The sequence below is a fragment of the Amblyomma maculatum genome, chromosome 1 (assembly GCF_055883805.1).
Source record: "Amblyomma maculatum isolate TAMU_Amacu chromosome 1, ASM5588380v1, whole genome shotgun sequence".
Taxonomy (NCBI): Eukaryota; Metazoa; Arthropoda; class Arachnida; order Ixodida; family Ixodidae; genus Amblyomma; species Amblyomma maculatum.
The window spans coordinates 430944165-430952630 of NC_139344.1; the positions used below are offsets into that span (position 1 = coordinate 430944165).

At 45.1% G+C, this 8466-nt stretch overlaps 1 pseudogene; it reads right to left on the reverse strand.

Annotated features, from left to right (window-relative positions):
* Positions 1 to 4266: 4266 nt before the first annotated feature.
* On the reverse strand, positions 4267 to 5306 carry LOC146209381 (uncharacterized; annotated as a pseudogene).
* Between the last annotated feature and the right edge of the window lie 3160 nt (positions 5307 to 8466).

Genomic DNA, 8466 nt, shown 5'->3' on the forward strand with positions numbered 1-8466 from the left:
CACAAAATATGGCCGTCCAAGGACCACCTGTTCCCATCCGTGTGAAAAAGACCTTAGCCTCCACGTTGTCGCGGATGCAGCTCACCTGCTGACGAACTTGCGTGGTCACTGTAACGGCACCAAAAATACATTTCGACGATCAAACTGTGCAGAAGAACTAGTTGCCGGCCAATTAGGTAAGTTGCTATTTAAAATCTCGCACCAACTGTCATTTATTGTAATTCAAGCGCACTGCACACTAGATTTGAATTACTTGAAAAATTTATGACGTTACCATCTGAAATGATGATTGTTTACTTCAATGTGGTACATCTAGAGTATGCAATTAAAATAAATACGGATATGGCTATGTAGAGTAGTATTTTTATAGCGTTCACATTACTGGATGCAGTGAGCAATTTCAATGACCCACGTGGTTTTCTGTATGAGCACACTCAAAAATGCAGCCATCAAGAGTAAGATGCCTACAAGAGGGACTGTCTGGTAAAGCGGAGCAAGCCCCGCACTTGTGGCTACTGGACAACATTGCGAGCCGCAGCTTGCTCCGATTTTTAAAGAGAATAATCTACATCAGTTACTTTAGGTTAAAGGCAGCCATGCTATACCACATGGCAAGTCTTCGAATAAAACGAACGTCCACAACTGCTTTCATGGAGCTCAATCTCCATGTTACTTTCTTGCACTTGCTTCTTTTACCCCTTAAGAAGTTCAGCAGGCGAGAGAAACTCAATATAAGCATGAGCGACAAAGCATGGCCCCTGTGGATATGTAAGATAAGGCCTCTGTCAAGGACACTGCCTAGCTGCGAAATGTGAGACATTTCGTGTGCTGCGCCAGGATCCTATTGTGCTAACCACTCATTTGAGCCTTCATGCCTGGACTATCATTGTCTGTAATACTGGGTGGTTTCATAAAGCAGCTTCAAACAATTTTCCTTTCCATATGTCTCCTCTGTACATAGCTTGCTGTCATCCAAGCATCACAGGCAATTATGAAAAAAATATAAAGGGCACGTTCGCGCTCTGTTGTATATGACCTGCTTGCAATTTTCTTCAAAATCAGTAAACGATCATATTCAAGGTAGCGCGAAATTATCTTGGTCCTCGTTTTTCGCACTACCTTCAAAATGAACCAGATTAAACTCGCCCAAATTTCAACCTTACTACATCAGTAAACGAGTACCTGCAGTTATGCAAAAAAAAGAAAAAAAAACATGTTATATTTTTCTGATTTCGTATGCTGAAATTCACCTAATAACGTAACTTCAAACTGCTAGTTACTTTTGCAATGATATGCTACTGCCTGCTTCCATCTCGACGCATAAAAACCAGGGCATGTGTTTCTAGTACAGGCTCTGCAGCTGGGCCGAGGAGGGCAGTGTGGTACGCCTGCAGAATTTTAGTAAAAAAGTAGTTGGGCATAACATTGTAAGGTGTTTCAATATACAGTGCAGAGTGCCATGCACTGTGCTTTGGTAACATATTAAATCATCAAAACTGAAGTTAAAAGTATGTTATCAAACCTAAATGATACTGAAGTAATATAAGTGCTGTCATCGTACTCTTTAAGGCATATCAGAGTCCTTCTAAAATGTTTAACGGATTAGATTACGCAAGGATTAGAGCTTTTTTTGTGTGCCTTTGCAGACATATTCAAAAAATTACCATTGGATAATAAAATAGGCCCAGGTAAAAATAGCAGTGCTTCATAATTGTGTCTCCATTATGCTAAATTATGACCAAACACCAGTGCTCCTTGGAAAGGAAGTTTTTCAATGTGCGATTGAACCGCTTTATTTGTCCATTCGCTTGGGGATAGTACACCGACGAATGCGAAAGACGGATACCTCTGCTTTGCAAATAGGTGATGAATTCTTACTATGTGAACTGAGGTCAATTATCACAGACTATCTCTTCTGGATAGCCTTCACGGGCAAAAACACTTATTAAAAGTCTTTTAGGGTGTTTGTAGACACTTCGCTGCAAAAGTGTACTTCTGGCCATTTAGAATGGTAATCAACAAGCGTTATGGCAAATCTGCTGTTGCAAGCTGCATGCGCCAAAGGACCAACAATGTCTAGGCAAAGCTTCTGCCCAGCTTCCTCAGGCCATTCAACAGGTTGCAATGGTGCTGGTGATGTTTTGGCGAACTTATCTGCCTCCAGGCAGATGTGAGTTTTTTTATTGCCTTTTCCACTTGCTGATGCATTCGTGGCCACCAGAACCGCTCACGCAGTCGCGCCTTCGTGCGCGTGATACCCGGATGTGTCTCGTCGCGTTGCTAATGATCGAAGCCGTGAGGGAGGATGGAACAACGAGGCGTTCTGCACGCAGTGGCAAGTTGTCAACAACGGACAGTTCTTCCCGAAAACTACAGAATGGCTTCGCCTCTTCTGAAATGCATTCTTTGGCGGCCAGGAACTGAGCACGAATGACTTCACGGTTTCCAGGCAACCGTCGTCGAGGGCAGCCTGCCTGAACTTCTCCTTTGTCACACAAGCTGGCGCAATGAACGAGATGATTTCTTCCTCCTTAGCAATCACTGCCTCCGAGGTAGGTGCTGGCAGCCGAGAAAGTGCCCCTGCTACAGTGTTTGTGGACCCCTTGCGGTATTCAACAGTGAAATTGCAGCAACGTAGTCATGCACTCCAGCGTTCGATTCGGAGTGGGCGTCAACCATGTCCTTGGGACGACAGCAAGGACACCAGTGCTTGGTGGTCTGTTCGAATTGTAAAATGGCGACCCGAAAGCTATGTGTGCCATCGCTCATACGCCCAAATGCATGCTAGTGCTTCCCGTTTACCGACTGAATATTTCCTCTCCGCAGGCGACAGTGTACAAGATGCGAAAGCGACTGTGCGGAGCTCGTGGCCATTTTTCTGCTGTAGGACTGCTCCCAGTCCACAGTCGGACGCGTCGGTCGACAAATTATTGGAAGGGATGGATCGAGCATCTGGAGAACTGTACTTAATAGTATTTCCTTAACTCTCCTGAAACTGTTGTCTGCTCCAGCTGACCATATGAATGGTTCAGTTTTGCGAAGATTCTAATAAGCTCGACAACTTGTGCCAAGTGTGGAACAAACTTGGAGTAATGTTCTACGAGGCACAGGAATGAACGGAGGGCGGCAACATCAGTTGACACTGGCGTGTTAACTATGGAATCTACCTTCTCTGGGAGTGGCGAGATACCACGTGCAGTGACTTCATGCCCTAGGAACTCAAGTTCTGGAACATCAAAAAGGCATTTGTTGTTCAGTTTCAGGCATGCGTTCTTGATCTTTTGCGGCGCGGTCTTCAAGTTTGAAAGCTGCTCTTCTGAGGTCTTGCCCAAAATGATCACATCATCGATGTAGAACAGCACTCCGGGGCAACGGTCGAGGATTGTCGCCGTCATCTTCAGAAATGCAGCTGGGGCAGAAGCAAACCCGAAGCAACCTCTTTTAAAGCGGGAAAGACCGTCATGAGTGAGGAATGCTATCATATCTCTGCTGTAATATCTCTGATGGTAAGCAGAAGCCAAGTCACGTTTTGTGAAGAGCGCAGTGCCTGCTAAAGCGTGAAGCAATTCCTCTGTATGCTGCAATGGGAAACTGTCTGCAACAATAGCTTTGTTCGGCTGACGAAGGTCTACACATATCTTGATGCTACCATCTTTTTTGTCAACAACAACAATAGGAGACACCAATTCAGAAACATTGATGCGCTCGATGATGTGAAGGCTCAGTAACCTCTCAAGCTCATTTGATACTGCTTAACGGAGAGAATATGGCAGACGGCGAAGCTTCAAAGCTACAGGCTGTACGCCTTGCCGCATCTTGATGCGATGGATGAGCCCTTTAGTAAGACCCAACTCGGGACTGAAAAGCGAACTGAACTCCTCTGCTAAGGCTGGCGGCAAATTATTGTAGCGGGGCTGCTCGCTTGATGGTGTGGAAATTGAACGAGATAGCGGGTCATTGACAGTCGACAGCGGAAAAACGGACTTGTGCAAGCATTTAAGAGCAGAACCCTCAATGCGACGATCAAAGGATTAAATGCCCTCAAGACCGATCAGACCGTTCCTCGGTGAACAACATAAAAACGTAATGAAGCTGTGCTGCCTTTAAACTGAACGTCTGCATGGAAACAACGTAGCACGGAAATCGGCCGTTGAGAGCAGTCAGAGTGACATGCGGAGCAGGCAGGAGTGGAACGCTCTGAAAATATCGACTGTACTCTTGCTCCGACGCAATTGAAACAGACGATCCTGGATCGACAATAAATGTCAAAGTGGCATTCAAGACTTGCACTTGAATATGAAATCCGCTATGTGCGAAACGTTGTAAAGTCCAAACTTGCTTACCACCGCTCTATGAAGAAACATCTTCATGTAACTCAACTTCACAGACTCGGTCTTGCATTTGAGTTCGTTTGCGGTTGCATACTTTTTGAAAGTGGCCCTTGAGAGCGCGAAATGAGCAATTCTTCCCATGCGGTTGGCACTGCGGCACTGATGCTAAGTAGTCCTGCGAGCCACATCGGAAACAATGTGTCGAACCAGAGCAGCTACTCCGTTCTCGGGGGACGGTACCGCTGCGGAGCACGTGAGCCGCCAGCGCCCCTCGTTAACATCTGCTGAAAGGGAGCTGCTGGATGCGCATTTCTTTTTTTCTAAAAATTCCGTGATGTTTTACGATGGTGCAACAATGAAATTGCCTCGACTGAAGCAGAAAGCTTCTTCACTTCTTCCGCTGCTTGCCCAAACTGAAGTGCAATTCGGACTGAGTCTTCGAAAGACAGTGTGGAACCCTCGAATAGTAACTGCTCATGTGCACGGTTGGAAGCTACGCCAGCAACGAATTGATTCCACAGAGCATCATCTTGAGAAGCAAACGAACAATGTGCGGCTAGCTCCCGTAGAGCGTCAAGAAAGTCATAAATGGACTCGCCTGTGTTTTGGCTGCGGCGATGAAAACGATGGCGCTCGACGATAACGTTGCACGAGGTCCAAAAATTGCTGCCGTAATGCCGCGAGTGCAGAGTCGTATTCAGGAGCGGCAGACTTGTCATCGACTAGGACTGCGGCGCTTGGTGCTGACGGTGCCGCTGCGGCGCTGGTCCCTGCATGTAACGTCTGATAAACACGCTGGCCCTCCGCCCCCAAACAATGAAAAAGATTAGCCTTGCGCTGCTCTGGCTTGAATGCGATGGCTCCGGATGCCACCAAGTGCACGTTGAGCATTTGCTCCCATTGCACCCACGGCAATGATGGACGGCCGGGCGTTGGAAGGAATAATGGTGGCGGAGCAAGCCCGGGGAAGTTCATGGCGGTGGTTCCGGACGGTTCGACGGGGTTGGGGTAGGTAGGGGGAAGGTTCACAGCATCCTCGTCGCCAATGTGGTGTTTTCGAAGGTAGAAGCAGACTCCAGCCGTCCCGAACGAACACAACACGTTTAAACACGTTTATTTATTCATACACGCATATATATATAACGAAAAGAAAAACGTCCCCTGGTGAATAAAGAATTTAAACCGAAAACGAAACTGAATATAATACTATGGTCATAACAAGAAATAATAAATCGGGCTACTCGACTTTATACTGATTTTATTGGGTCAATTAGGAATGAATGCTGTTGTTTTGAAATGGGTGAGGTATATTGTAGTTTATTGCGAATTATTGTTTTGTAAGCCAGTTTGTAGATGAATGGAGAGGACACGGCTAGCAACCTTCTCTCTGCTTTGAGCGATTTCGAATTTTCAGCTACTATGTTTCAGATGTGCTCGGACCATAAAAGTTTGCTAGTGATTGGTATTTAATCAGGTTCAATTTTGAGTCTTTCAAATGATATCTTGAGCCACAATTTCAATGCAGAACGACACACAAGGACAACTGGCCGCTTAGGGTTATCGTGTCCGAAAATCGCACCTGGCAGCACTCCATGGGACGGTACCTACAAGAGTCGCTCTCCATGGTAGCAGTTGAAGATCTTTTTCACCTCAAGAAGCCCGTAGAAGTCTCTACTTTCCACCGTACTACATGCCGAGAAGGTGTGAGTGTATTTTTCATTGATGTAAAGGATCTCTACTACATGCTACCGCATGCCTCCCTGTTTAAAGTTGTAAGAGAAGGCATTGAAACATTGCTTACAGTGCCGTTCCAGAATGCGTGCGGCATCAGCAGCGCAAAGTTCCTCGAAGTTCTAGCCTTCTATCTTCGCTCTACCTTTATTGCATTCAAAGAAAAACTTCGTTCAAAGGCAGGGTGTATGCATCGGCTCCTGTGTCGCACCTCTACTAAGTGATATTTTGCTTGCTCGCCCCGACCGGCAGCTGAAAGAGGCATTGCGCAGCACCAACGTAATTATCAAATTTCACTTTGTCGACGACTTTCTTGTAATCTACAAAATTTCCTATCGCTACCCAGACGTGGACGTTGATGCAATATTCAAGATCTCCGAAAACCTGGGAAACGTTGGACTGACTAAGGAACTGCCTGACAAGGGTCACCTCCAATGCCTTGACTTACGGTTGTTCGTAAGCAAGGATCACCTGTGCTGGTACTATGCTCCAAGGTCCAAGAAAAGCCTTTTGCCATACTCTTCCTCGTACACAAAGCTAGTAAAAAGAAAGAGTGCCCTCGAGAGACCTTGCAGTCACCGACTGCACAAAAGGCATGGAAACCCAACTGAATCGACTACGCGCAGTGAGGTTCTCGCACGCCCTCATTTCTAGTCTCTGCTTCAAGCTTTTGAAAGAACTTTGATATTCCTTCCAGCCGAAGAAGTCACAAAAAGAAAAAAAAGAAAAAGAATTAGAGAAGAGGGTCGCAATGCGGTATGTCCACAGTATCAGCCATGCATTGAAGAAAATAGTACGGAGAGCTGACATAAATCTGATCTTGACCGCGCCCAGGAAGCTGAATATGCTATGCAGAATGGTGAATGATGGAAACCAAAAACCACCTCGGCGCAATAAGCGGCATCATAGAAAGTTCACCACGTGTGACACTGAAGTTACCTATAAAATCCCACTGTCCTGCGGAGCGCCTTACGCCGGTCAAACTGGACGCTGTGTCAACGACCGCCTAAGAGAGCATGCCACTACTATCAACACGGGATACGGAAGCATGCTGGCGAAGCACGTATCTGCTTGCAAATGAATATCACACCTTGGACAATGACAAATTCTGAGGCGATACAATAACCAGCACAAGAGTTAACTTTATGAAGCCTACATCATAGAAAAGAAAGGAGCGACATACGTTAGCACACCATCGATGGCACTGACCAGAAAAGAGATTGGTTATCTTTCAAACCCATGACGGCAAGAAGTGACAAGACGGACTCCTCCTCGCCTTCTCTTTCTTAGTTTTCATGCTTCTGGTATTTATTACGAGCAATGCAATGAACCTTCGTTGTTAGTCAGCGCTGTGTCTGTGTGTTGTAATCTTTCTATGTCCATTTTTACCGCGATGTTTCTGTTGAAAATGATGTGCCAAGTGGCCCGGCAACTTTCTGTAATGCAGAAAAAATACCTTACCACACCTTCGATGTGGGTGGCCTTAAAGTTCGCCCCTGTTGTAAAACAAAAAATATAGGAAGCTGAATAACTTCTGCATTTTGTCACCTCATATGTAGCTCTGTCAAGAACATCTTATCCGCCTCAACCGGCTATGCACCTCCGACCAAAATGACATATTTTACGGGCTTCTGAAACAAAACTTTGTTGCGCACAAAAAGGAATGGCTTTGAGAATGAAGACACCCAGGGCAGTTGTAGTCAGAAAAACATATTGCGGGTTGCTTTTATGTCTTAACATCAATGCACAACACTTCCTTTTCTAGAAACCTTACATGCATCCTTTATGACTGTTATATGCAGCTATTCTAAATTTGTTGTTTATACCATTGTTTTTAGCAACACTGATATATGCATCTGCATCAAATGATACAAGCTGAAGATCAAAGGTTGGGGATTGACCCCTATTGTTACCCCACCTCGACCCCAACAAATTCTAGGTTGATAGCAACTGAAGCCAAAATCAAAGAGATATCATTAAACATATTTAAGACATGAACTCCTAGAGCGGTACGATTACAAAACACACTTGGCATGGCGGAGAAACTTTGTCGATGACGTACTCCGGTTTACAGAACTCCTAGTATATGTCTCCTCCATACTGAAAGCTTCTACTATGCAATTCGGCGCCTGCCCATAAGAAGTTACGTAAACAATATCTTACATAGCAGTCCAAGGGTCGTTTTGTCGAAGCGTGAAGGTCAAAAATTTTCGCCAGGTTCTCAATTTCGCAGTTTAGGTAACGTTTATTGGTGACAAGAATTTGAACTTTTTGTTTCTTATGTCAATATATTACATTGAGAAATAATTTCAAAAGTGCAATATATTCATTATTGTAGTTTTGAATAAACTAGCTCAGCTCGTCTATGTTTTTTCATACTCCTTAATAAGGAATTCATGTCATT